The following is a 14,155-nucleotide window of genomic DNA, read 5'->3' as shown; positions in this document are numbered from 1 at the left end:
ACTCGTTGTAATTAATTCGGGGATCGTCAAAATGGATGTTTCGGATGTCTATACGTTCTTAGGCACACATCAACGTGCAGTCAAATTGAAAAAGAAAACTCAATATTCATTCCGGGGCGAGCAAAATAGAAATTAAGGCCTATTTTTGTGTGGAAATTTTTTCGCGAATACAATACTTATTTTACTTCGTAAAAGGAAGTAAAAAATGTGAAACGATAAAAGTTAACACATGGTATTAAGTAATTAAGTTACCATAAATGACTATACATCAGTTCCGGGGAGGGACATAAATAATATGCAAGTAAAATTTGAAAGCATGGTCAGCTCCATTTATTCGTTTATGTACCAAGACGTTTAGTCACGGGGCCGTGACAACACCTGCACGACCTCGAATCTGAAAGGCTTAGGAAAATTCATCCTAAAGGGCAGCGCCGTTTAACCCTGGCTCTTTGCATGTGAAAAAAAAACTTCCTCGCTTGAAACTGTCAAATGAATCGAATAGTTTCAAAATGATCTGCGCTTAAATTGTTTATTCAATCAATGAAACTTACCAAGCACTGTATAAATTTCATTGTTGTTTGGATTTTCATTGTTGCTGAGCTAGGGTTACCAGAAAGTCCGGGCCTCCTATAAACAACTACATAACGTAACTGACAACCCACCGAATCCTTATTTAAACACTAATTTAACTATACGCGAAATTAGTCTTTAAAACTAAACCTACTCAGTTACGTTAGGAAGTAGTTTATAGGAGGCCCCGACTTCAAAAGGTTATTAAAAATTAAGAGATCGTATATAGTTAGTTAGGTATTTAAAATAATATATCGTATAGTAATTTAAATCAATGTTTATTTTATAATTCGGTGTTTAGTTTAGTTGATTTTTGTACTGGAATTATAAAATAAATTTCATTTCTATGTTTGGGTAGAAAATAGAATGTAAGTGTAATCGGTTATTTTTTGCTTTTTAGTTCCTGGATATTTTTTGAAGGCGGATTTTTTTTTATTTAAAAGTAATTTATTTTTTTGCTTTTTAGTGGTGTACATAACACGGCGAGCGTCTCGGAGACTTCCGACGACTGTGAAGAAAAGCTTTTTCAAATGCGTAACTATGTAAAAAAGAAAAAAATTGTCTTCATCATTAGTTCAACTTTATCAAAGTTTGTTTTCCGAAAGCAAATGCACAAGTCACTAAAAAATAAAAAAAAAACGAAATTGCTTTAAGTTCAAATTTGTAAAATTGTAAATTTTAGAATTATAATATTGTAAATTGTAATTTATGTTTCGCAATACGTGTCAATGTAACTCATGATAAAAGTCGCATGTTTCTTCACATAGCCCCACTATAAATGATGATCAAAAATTCCACTAGAATGTATTTTATGTTTGTTTCAGAGAATCCTTAATTCAAAATTTTCATTATCATTACTCTTAATAATATATTTTTTTAGTACTTTCTTTAACTATAGGTAAAGAAAGTATATACCTTTGTTTTATGGCCCTTATGGTTTATCAATGGGTTTTAATCGTTTGTGAGGGAAATTGCCTGAAATTTATTGTTTTATCCTTAACTTTTCCCTAAAGAACAAATAGGGTAAATCAAGGATTTGGATCCTATGTTAGACCACCCCTAAATAAAACCACCACTAAACAAAAATAAAATAATAGTTTAAAAAACTAAAAAAACACGCTTTTGTAGTAAAATGAACTAAAAAGTGAAAAATAATCTTTGGATGATAGCAGTTGACCAATCACTTAATTTTAATGTAATACAAAAAAGCGTGTGGTGCTGTCTATTTACATTTTTACTTGGACAACAAATGGAAGAAATTCAAGACAACTGATAAAAAGCCCCCCACGCTTTTTTGCATTACATTAAAATTGAGTGATTGGTCAACTACTATCATCCAAAGATTATTTTTCACTTTTTTTTTATTTTGTAGCATCACAATATTTCTATAATTGATTATATTGCACAGAATGTTACAAAGTAGGAGAAGAGAAATTTCAGTAACTTCTCAAGTCAACTTCAAGAGCAGTTTCCATTAAGTAACTTTGGAATGTTTGCAGTGAACAATAGTGTTACCAAATTATTGTGTACAAGCAGTATCGTACTTAAACTTATATCCATTATTAATGAAATAACTAAAATTAAAAATTTTTAAAAACCCCGACTGAGTAGCAAATGTAGAATCAAGAGGGAAAATTGAAAATCCTATTAAAAGCCTTATACTATTAAAAATCAGCTACAAGTATTTTATTTGTTAACAAATAGAAATTGGCAACAGATAAAATTTTAAACCACTGAGTTTCCTTTCCTTGTCAGCCAACAATGAATTCGGTTATGAATCGTGTGAATAAAGGCTTAGCCGTACTTAAAATCTGATTTGAAAAAAACGTTATAATTCAAATTCTATACAGCGTGGAAGTTTTAAACACATTCTATCAGACGCGGAAAAAATTACTCTTTATTTTGGTACTAAATTTTTAAGTTTTTAAATATGTTTTCACTGCAAAAATCGCAAAACACCTTTTAGAGGTTTTTAATTAATATCTGCTTAATTAATGTCATCCGAAGACGCAACCTAGCTAAGAACACTCTCGATCAACTCTCCTTTTGAAGATTTTTTTTTTCAAAATCGGCTCATCCGTTTTGGCGCTACGGTGCCACAGACTAGAGGTGCGACATCGATGGCAAAACATCGATGTTCCAAAACCTCGATGTTATAAATTAAAACATCGATGATATTGATACATCTACCAAAAAACATCGATGTTTTAAAACATCGATCTTTTTATCAATGATAACATACATTTTTGAATATAGTACTACACTAAGTTAAGCAGTACTAAAGAATACGTACCCGATGAATATATTGAAAATACTGAACATCAAATCATGAATATAATTTAATGAGAATAATTTCGCAATATCTTGGTATTATAGTTGACAAAAATTGACAATATAAAACAAGCATCGATTAATACAAACTAGTTATAGTAATAAGGAAATATTTCCAAACTGAATGAAACTAACAGTAAATTTACATCAAAAAAGAATCTGAGAAAAAATGTATTATCATAGCACTTACCGTCAGTTGAATGATGAGAAAAAGTTGTGCTAATTATTTTAAAAAATACAAAATTAATTCTAACAATTATTTTTAAGAGCAAGAAATATGAGTTGTACTGTTAGTTAACAATTAAACACAAATTATAAATAATAGAGGGACGACTTGTTGGGGTAAGTCGATAAATAACCCCGAATATTGGTGTTGACAGTTTAAAGAAAAAGAAGTTAGTTTACTTTGTTCCCCAGAAGCGCATTTCTCTTTTCGCAGACTATCCCGCCAGTCAGAGAAACAGCTCTTTCCGATGGAACAGAAGTTGCCATCACTATCAAATACTTTAAAACAACTTTTACCAGCTCTGAATTTTTAAAGTTATAATTTTCACCGTAGTAACGCATAAGATTTTCCTATAGTTTAAGAAGTGGAGCCTTGAAATAGACTGCAAGTTCTGCCACCAGACTACCAGTGTCAGGTTCTTCCAATAGCTCTGACCTCTTCCTCACTCTCTAGTTAACCTTCTACTGTATCTTGTAATGATCTTCACAAAAACTATCCCCTACACAGAAATATTAATCTTATAAAATGGGTGAAAAAAATGTTTTTTTTTTTTGGCAACTCCATAAGTAAACTTAATTACTTAGAGAGAAAATTGGAGCAAATTTTATGATAATTTTCAATTAAAATGCAAAAACATCAACATCGAAACCAAAACATCGATGGTCCAAAAACATCGAAAGTAAAACATCGATATTAAAAACATCGATGTTTCCAAAACATCGACATCGATGTCGCACCCCTACCACAGACAGATACATAGGTACACAAACAGGTCAAACTTATAACCTCCTTTGTGTGTCGGGAGTTAAAAATAAAAAGTAGAAACTGATAACCTTGCCAGTACCGTGTAGCATAGTATCTTCTACAATTTCTTTCGAAATCGAATGTATTAAAAAATATGGAGTGTTGCAAAGTGAAGCTACATTATTCGAATAACTAGTTTTGACGTTATTATTTTGTTTTTATCACCACACAAAATCAAATATCTTGTTTATATTTTACGCAAAGCACAACTTTTAATTGTTCATATTTTATGCATCTATTTTCTCCAACATCAAATGATCTACCTATCAGTAAAAGACAAAAAGTTCAATACATCCCCCCCTCCGGAAAAAAAATCATGTCTATTACTGTTTTATGTTCAACACATACAAGCGTTAATCATAAATAGGTATCAAAATACCGGATCCGGTCACACTTCATCTAAAATATTAGATTTTAATTGACCGTTGTAACCGAAATACAGAACCGGACGGGAGGGGAGGAGTCCTAACAGGACATCCAGAGCGCCAGGCGCGGGGGCAGCTGCAATTTACACGTGGCGTGTCGATAGGGGTCGAGATGGAAGGGGGTCGGCCGCCGTCCCTTTGTCCTGCACAAAGCTCGGGTCAAAGCAATAATGGAACTCACTGTTTGACACGCGGCGGTCAGGACCCCTGCGAACGCCTAATCGACCCGACACTGCTATATTGGCCTCTGCTACGTAACCGGTGGAGGAATAAATGATGCGAAGGGCATTGTTAGGAGTGGATGTAATTGCCATTCTGCGGGGGCAGGGAGGAATAATTCAACAGGTGATTATCAAACGCTGTTCATTTTTGTTCCGGTTACTCCACGCGTGGGAAATTCAGTTTAATTCGAAATGGATTGTTTCTTTTCATTGCTTAACTCTGTCTAGGTTAGAATTCGGAAAGGAGAAATATTAATTTTCCATCCTGCCATCGAACGGCAAAATATTAGCACAATGCTGTAAATATTTGGATTTTAGTATGTTGCATAATGCCTTGTGGAAATAGCACCTAGAAATTTACTAGGAAACTCAAGGAAAAAGATCGACTCTTTCTCACGTCATCGAACGACAAATAGCGATGTTGTTATTGATTTGTGCCAGCTAAGTTGGTAAGTTCTAGGTGCGTTGCTTCACCTTTCTATCTGTACCGTAATTTGGTGTGAAGTCCGACTTCCACAGAACACACGTGCCCATAAAAACCCGTTAGGCAACCATTCACAGCAGAACAGTATATTCACACGACGAAAGGACGAGGACAAGAGAGAGAAAGAAAAGCACACATCCATGTCCGAGCCGGGATTCGAACCCGGGACCTCAACATCCGCAGTCAGACTTATCTCATTACTAGACATGGCGACCGGTGACAACAAGTGGTAACCGGTGTGAGTTAATTTGGAGAAATTAATTCTAATCGACTCCTGAAAAGGTACTTGTGAATAAGAAACAAGTTAAAAATAATATTGGACTTTTGCTTGTTGCAAAAAAAAAAAAAAAAACTTCGAAAAATCACACAATTAAATTCGTTAAGAAACGCATTGGAAAAAAAAATTATCTTTCTACTGTTCCATCTTGCGGCAAAATATGTGTACGTTTAAGAAAAGCAATTGAACCTCTGTTTCACAAAAACTTATGGACATCGCGCCTCTAAATTGATTGCGAAAGTCTAAAAAAAGAATTTCATCACGTACGTATGAATTTAGATGTACTAATTGGAATCACGACCTCAAACCGGACAAAAATAACATGCGTCTTTGCAAGAGGGCTTGTGGTTTGAAACCCAATAAATAGTACCAAATAACCATAGTGAACAACACTCGGCAGAAAGATTACATCGAAGTAATTCAGAACGTTTACTGAAATTCAGGAAAAGTCTTTTAGGTAAAAACAAAAACAGTTTGAGAAAGAGACCCGAGACTTCTGCAAATTAATTCAACCATTGTTGGAACAGGTGCCTAAAACATGTGATTGAGAATAAAAAAGAAATTGAAATAAAATTGGTGTGTATCTCAACTATCTTTCCATTGCGACAAGCGATGATAAATTATCGGAAATCAGTTTTGAAGTTGGGCTACAATCAGGGCTTAATTACTACCAACAGAAGTGCAGGAGCCGTATAGTCCCCACAACTTATTTTTACGCGTAAAAAGCCTAAATTACGCCGAAAATGTTAAAATTTGAAAAGAAGTGCATCAGGCACTCAGCTCATATGAACTATAATGCAAATTCAGCCCTGGCTACAAATGAATTTCCAGAAGCAAAAAGCTATATAGTTTTTGTTCTAAATCAGATATGAAGATCGAGAGAAAGAAAGAAAAAAATGGCGTGTGGTAAAAACACAAGATATAAGAGAAACTTTTATCTGTTCTTTTTTTTTTTTTTTTTTCGTTCTGAACTGTCACTTCACCCGCAGGTTTCTCTGATTCCACGATCTTGTTCTTTCGGCACCTGACATAGGCATATTCACAACAAAATTGTGTATTTTAATGACGAACATGGATTATGAATAACGAGAAAACTAAACAATATTCGAAATTCACTTTTTAATTGTTGGCAAAATCAATGAAAAATAATACATAGTACATAATGGAGTGGTTTCCTTCAGTCAAAAGAGTACTACTTTTAGTCATTGAAATGGATATAGAATGAGCAAAAAAAACATGGACCCAGAAAATACATTTATTTTCTCCAACAGTTTTTTTAAATTAATTTTTTAAAATGTCCGATTTTTCAAACAAGGCGTGGTCTTGATGACGTCACAAATGATGCACTTTGCCGCATCTTTCTACCACGTTTCAACGTTATGATGATCAAGAAGCGAATTAAAAGTTGCGCTCTACGCTTGCTATCAACCATATCGTTGCCAATACACGTGAGTAAAGATGCGAATTAAATATTTTGCTCTGTGAATGGCAACACAGAGTGGCATTTCATCATTTGTGATGTCATCGGCAGAAGCCGTAAACAATGAAAGCGCTTCGATTTAAGTTTTTTTTTTTAAATATTAAACTAAAACAAATTATTTAAAAAATGGTCAGATTCTATCTTTTTAAGCATGCTCTTTCAGAAAAAGATACTTTTAAAATTTTGGAAGCGACTCCATTATAAAGTTAATTTTGGTATTAAAAGTTGACAAACTTATTTCAAGGCTGAACTTAAGCAACGTGGATTGCGCTTTTAAACGGATGACTTGACTGCATTATTTGAAACAGTTTAAAATTAAATACCCAAAATTCAAACACACGCTTGCTTATGTCTATAGTCTTGAAATTAATTTGTTAAATTTATTATCCAAACTAACTTTATAACTCCTATTATTTTTCATTGCTTTTGATAAGAATTAGAAAACAGAAGTATAATTTCAATTATTTTGCATTGTTTTAGGCAATACCTAAGAAAAAACTACGTCACTTCCGTCACATAAAAAGGTGCGATAGTAATCAGAATAGGGCTGTTTCCATCAGTCTAGAGCCGCTATATACAGTGGCTCCCAAAAGTGTTCGTACACCTAAGACTTTCAATGAAACAGGCCTCTATCCATTGGTAAGAATTAATATTTCGGAATAGGTATTTAATTATAAGATCTATGATCAGTTTTCATCAAAACTACATGATTTTTTTTTAAATACTAAAACTCAATTTTTTAAAAATCAAAAACCAAAAAGTGCCGGAAATTTATCTCACAAAAGTCTTTGTACACTTTAAAAAATGTCTATATATTATTGAATAATCTAACTTTTTATTAAGTTATTATTTAGTAGAATTTCATGCAGTATCAACAACAGCTTTTAAACGTCTGGGAATAGATTTCATTCTTTTTTCATTCCTTTTTTTGCGTAATTTCTGAGTAAGTGTTCAACCACACTCCGACAGAGTCTTACTATTTCTAGCTCTATTTTCGTTTCAAAGCCGTATTTTCGTAATCTAGCCTCCAGATATCTCTAAATATGTTACATTAAGCTGAAATCTGAAGATGGAAGGGGTATTTTCTAAACTTTAGGACAATTTTTGAGGCACTAGACGCAAACATTCAAAACCGTGTGCTTCTTCTTTTAATTTGATTTAAAAAAAAAACAAGTTGTTTCCGATAGCTAAATTTTCGGCTAAAAGTTTAAAATTCGTTTTTAAAATATTTAAAAGAACAGCATGATTCATTATTTCATCAAAAAATTCCTAACTACTAAGGCTTGGTGCTGATATGCACCCTCACGCAAGAACACCTTCACCGTCCTGATTAACTGGTCAAACTAAGTTCTTAAGATTAAGTTCCTAATTTTTTCTTCTATCTACAATTATACAACAATTTGACCAAAAATATTAAACTCATTTCTATCTGTAAGTAAGACGTAATTCCAAAACGTTTTGAGCTAATTTATCATTGATTTTGCGACGAAAAGCGAAAGCTTTCGGTTTTTCTCACGGCCAAGAAAATTTCTGCGGGAAGAGGTCCAATTTAATCCAGCTAATCAGAGAACTTGGCAAATAATTTTAGGTCAAAATTAAGTGTAAAAATTTTCATTTAACTCTGTAGAAACTTTTACAGCAATCAAATGTGTATTTTTCATATTTTTTTTAACTGTAAATCTTCGATCACGTTTTGTCAACTTCGCCGGTTGACCTTTTCTTACCTTATTTTCGGTCGGATTATTTTCTTTAAAACATTTTATTAAGCATTTAAATACAGAATGGAATAAATTAACTAATTTAGAGACATTTCAACAAATTTACTGCTAATGTGAAAACAACATTCAAATTTCGAATGGCATTTGGGGTTTTTTACGAATACCAGCCATTTTAAAGCAATAAGCACAATATTAAGGAATAAATAAACAAAAAATTAAAGCCAAGTGACTTTTAAGGGTCAACACAATGCAAAAATAATTAAAAAACGACACATGATAAATTTCAATCATGAATTTATGCGAAAACATTTGAGTGTGAGTATTATTTCTCTGGCTCTTCGTTTTTTGACGCATTTCAAAAAGAAGATCCGTCAATATTTTGAAAAAATTACAGGGTTTTATTTAGAATGACATAGGAATGATGTGAAAAAATATTGGACTTCATATTCGAATTCATTTTTGCGTTATTTCGATTTTACTAAAAAATTTCAAAGTGTACGAACACTTTTGGGAGCCACTGTAGATAGACTGATGCATTAGCTTAAATTTAGCCATTTTGGATCGGATTTTTTTATTGCTGCGCTGCTAAGGTTACCACAGCAAAGTTTCGGATTTCGCCGAATTTGCCGGAAATAATATTTTATTAAATGAACAATTCACTTGCCTCCAATAATTACTCACAGTGAACAATCACCAAACGCGATAACTTGCCGGAAAAGACAACCAACTACTGAAACACGCACTCCGATCCAAAATGGCTAATCTTAAGCTGATGCATCGGCTCCTTTATATAGGGGCCTTACATCAGTCAAAAGTACTATTTTCAGTCACTGAAGTTGATAGAGTAAACAATAATAATAATAATAACATGGAACAAAGAAACTTTTATTTTCAAAACGTTTACTTTTTAATTACTTTTTTCAAGTCTATTTTTCAAACAATACGTGACCTTTACGACGTCACAAGTTATGAACATTGGCGCACTATTCACTGGCGTGTTGAATGCTTACGCTGAGTCCACGATATAATAATCAAGAAGCGAATTAAATATTGCGCTCTGCGCTTGTTATCAACCATATCGTTGCATGTACACGTGAGAAAAGAAATGAATTAAATATTGCGCCCTGCGCTAATGGCAACAGTGAATGGTATTTCATCACTTGTGAGGTCATACGCAGAAGCGTAAGAAATGAAATTGAATCTGCGCACCAATTAAAATAATTGTTAAAAAATATTTAACTTTGTCAAATGATTTTAAAAATGGTCAAAGCCTATGTTTTTAAGCATGATTTTCCAGAAAAAAATACTTATAAAATTTCGGAAACGACTCCATTTCAAACTCCTCCTTACATAAAAAGTTTCACTTTAAAAATTAACTGCGAAAGTACAAAATAATGTGCTTTAGGCCAAGAAATCACTTTGCTTACCACTAACATGAAGAAAATCTACAAAACTGCTTGTTCTTTAATTATTTCTAGGGAGACCCACACACCACTATCTTGAGAATAAATATATTTACGTATAACCAAATGAATATTTTGTTTACAATATTTGTGTCTTGCTCTAAACACGTTATTAATTCATAAAAATCCGAATCTCAACACATTCAAACACGGGAAAAACTTCGGAAATCCTTTTCCTGGTTTCATAATGAAGTAAGATTCGAACGCATCGCCAATCGGTAACGCGCCGACTTCAGCAAACAGGGGCGATTCTTCGGAACCTGCAATCAGTGTTTTAACAAATGCAAAATTAGCGTCCCATTCAGACACATATGCCTTGAATACTAATCATTTAGTTTTACGGTGCGGGAATTCTGCATGAATGGCGAAATGAGTTTGGCGTTTGTCGAGTTCTGATCCTAACGAGAATTGTTTCGAAGTTGAATTGTTGATGTTTCTAATCATTAGATGGTGTTGCCAGCTGGGATAAAAGACTGCGAGCGAAACAATATTACACGTATTTCTGAACTATTTAATAACGGGATGTGGGACTAAACCAGCCTGACAATCGGCGTGCAATGCAATGTGTATAATACCGTATTACCCCGCATTAGCCGGCATGCTGTTAATTTCTATAACTTATTTATTCCCAGTTGAATTAGTTTTTAACCGACTTCAAAAAGGAGGCGGTTATCAGTTCATACCGTATGTATGTTTTTTTTTTTTGTTTGTCCACTCATAGCGTCTCACCTAGTGAACCGATTTTGATGATTCTTTTTTTGATGGATAGGGGATGGCTCAACTTAGGTCCCATTACTTTGCTTGACCATATTTGTTCTTTAGAAAAAAGGTTATGGGCAAAAAACAGTAAACTTTATGCAATTTCCCTATTAAATTGTAGCGAACTTCGCACTTTTCATCCATGGATAACGGTGGCTCAGTGGTAGAATTCTCGCCTCCCACACGAGCGACCCGGGTTCAAATCTCGACTAGGACAAAGTGAATTTTACTAAAATTTCGTTTCTACTGTTTCCCGTATTTTCTCGAATGTTCTATTAATTTCTGTATCTTTCCAAGTCGCTTGAGTATTCGCTTCATTTGGCTTTCACATTGGCTTCACTATCTTCATCTACGCGACAACATGAAACTCATTGTTATAAAAGTTTGGTGCCATATAAGAGTAAAATTAATAGTAATTGTAATGATAATTTTGAATAAAGGCTTTTCTAAAGCAATACAGTGATATAGGGCCGAACTTCTTACTAGGTAACTTCTTACTTTTACTGAAATATCTACATTTACACTAAAAAGAATGAAATAAAAAAATTTTGAAAAAAAAATAGAACCGACTTCAAAATTGCTCTAAAAAGTGAAAAATAATTTTATTCTTTAAACACCATCGATAATACTTTTAAACATAATTTTTGAAGTTGGCGCAAAAACAAAAAGTAAAATCCATTGTAACCATGCTTCGTTCATATTTTTATCAAAAAATCATCCAAAGTTAGGAACGAAACATTTATATCGTTTCTCAAATATGCTGTCATCAATGCATAATGCATTTGGTAGTGAAGAAACTGGACCTGGTTAAATTTATACTTGTAGTTGAGTTATGGCTGTGAATGATTTTATCGATCGTTTTTGCGCCAACTTCAAAAATTATGTTTCAAAGTATTATCGATGGTGTTTAAAGAATAAAATTATTTTTCACTTTTTAGAGCAATTTTGAAGTCGGTTCTATTTTTTTTTCAAAATTTTTTTATTCAAATATAGCTGACTTAAACGTTTTGGTTTGATGTTATTGAACCAGAACACCTGAAAATATCAATCAGTTGAAGAAAATACTGCTAGATATTTTCAGGTAAAGTTTATACATGAATACATGATAGATATAACAAAACATTACAATGTTTAGCGGTAAACTGAGCAATAAGCATCAGTCAACGTAATTGAAAAACTTTTAAATATGTTCGAAAGCCTTAAAAGTTACACTATGATAAAATGAATGTACTAACGCAAAATTTTGAAGATAATGCAAGAAATGTTGAGTTTCAATCCCATTTTGTACTTGATTCAATGTGAAATTACAACTTCCTTCGTCAGTCATTGATTGTGATTGAACGATGTCAGAGTGCATGCGCCAAGGTGTCACCTTTATTATTACGAGGTCCGGCGGCACTTTTATTAGCGTCATTCACTCATAAAGGTACCAAAAGGCACCTTGATCACATTTCCTAGCCTCCATTTCACCCTGATGCACCGTGTTTTCACCATAGGGAGACAAATAGTTTCCTAGAGCCACCCGTAGTTTTAACCGTGTATGTTCAAGTTCATTTTACAAATTATCAAATACAAATTAACTATATTTTTTCTATGTTATTGAGATATCAGAATATTAATATATATTCTGATGTCTCAATAACATAGAAAAAATAAAATTAATTTGTATTTAACCCCCACCCCACACAGAAAAAAAGTCGAAATTTTAAATATATATAATATTTTTTTACATTTTTTTAGAAAACGCAAACTTTACTATTCTGATATCAGAGCTTATAGCCCTCAAAAGGTTAAAATAGCGAATAAAACATCGCTGGGACATTCCAACAATCATACTCAATACATTTAAATTGATAAATAATCTTTGTTTGCTGAACAAAATTACTAATAATGAAAATACGAAAAATCCAGCACATTACGTTTAGCTATATCTACCTATGAATCTAATTGCTCGTTGGAAGCACAGTAAAGAAGTACATCTGGAAAAAAAAAAGATTATAAGTTTTAAAAAAAGTTTTTTATTTCTTCCTTACTCTTATTTCCTTTCGGGAGGGAGTAAATTGTGCCGCACAGTTCGCGATTTGCGCAGACGAGTCATTTAACAAGTTGTGCAAACACTAACTTTTATTTGAAGCGTGCTCGAAGAGATTAATGAGAGATTATTACATCAAAATGCCTTGTCCAATCAGCGCACGAGAGAGAAATGAGTTGCCCTTCTCCTGCTGCTCTGTGTACTTATGAGAACATTTTGATTGAAGGGAAAGATTTTGTTCTCCGGGGAGCTTTTAATCGCCAGGTAAGGAGAGGAATATTAACGATGCTTCTTATGGGAAGCTTCCCGTCATTAAATTAGGTTCGATTGTTCTATGAAGAATCTTGTGTTTTAGAATTGCTTGATTAGTTACCTGCAGGGAAGTCGGAAGAGCTGGAGGGCGAGTAGTTCCAAAAGTAGTTTTGTTGTGGGTTGGGTGAATGAGAGGATGAGGATCTAAAAATATGGATTTATGTTAAGGATGTCGATTTAAAAAAAATTACGTTTATTTTTTCAATTTTCTGAAGTTCGAAATAAATACGTTTAAATAAAAAGAAAGAATAAAAGCATAAAATAAGTAAAATAGAATAGAAAATGCTATCATGTACAAAAGAGTATAAAGATCTGATTAATTCAAAGCTGACTGAAAAGGCATCAAAACAGATTGTACAGTGGTGCTCTAAGCTCTGTGGACCCTATCCGGCCTGCGAAGCTGATCCGTGAGGCCCGTTGTTTTATTCAATGTTACAAATCGAAAAGCAAGATAAGTGACAGTATCACTAACGTATAATTTAGAGACTTTTTACTGTTGATATAATTAAAAAATAATAATAACTGAATAAATGAAATAAAAATCCCGAAAATCAAAATAAATACAGCGTAAGAGAAATATAATATTCCTCTCTTTTATTACTAGGACAGGACTGGCAAATCTGAGAAATTTCAAGCTGTCATCTTCAGATAAAATCTTCTGTGTCTAATCTTGCGAGGGACATTGAAACATAAAATAACTGCCCCCTTCCTCCATTGTGGAACAGTGACGCGGAGTTAAACGCTGCACGTGCACACAGATAGAGCACGTGCACGAGCCTGCAGGTGTCCAGAGTCCGCAGGTTGCTCCTTTTCTTATCTTGACGGTCCCTGACGATGCCCGGACACGATTCCAAAACTTCGTGGTCAGGTGCTGAGGGCTGGAACCTGCCCCGTGTCAAGTGGTCGGAGGAGAAGTGTCAATATGATTCCGTGGTCTGAATGGGTTTATCGAGAAACGCTGGCTAACACAATGTTTTTCATAATATTTTAAACAAATTTCGAAAATGTATTCGTATGAAATACGTATATGAAAAGCAAAGAGCATCTTACTTA

Source organism: Uloborus diversus, chromosome 10, assembly GCF_026930045.1.
Source record: "Uloborus diversus isolate 005 chromosome 10, Udiv.v.3.1, whole genome shotgun sequence".
Taxonomy (NCBI): domain Eukaryota; kingdom Metazoa; phylum Arthropoda; class Arachnida; order Araneae; family Uloboridae; genus Uloborus; species Uloborus diversus.
This window is presented reverse-complemented; position numbering follows the sequence as displayed.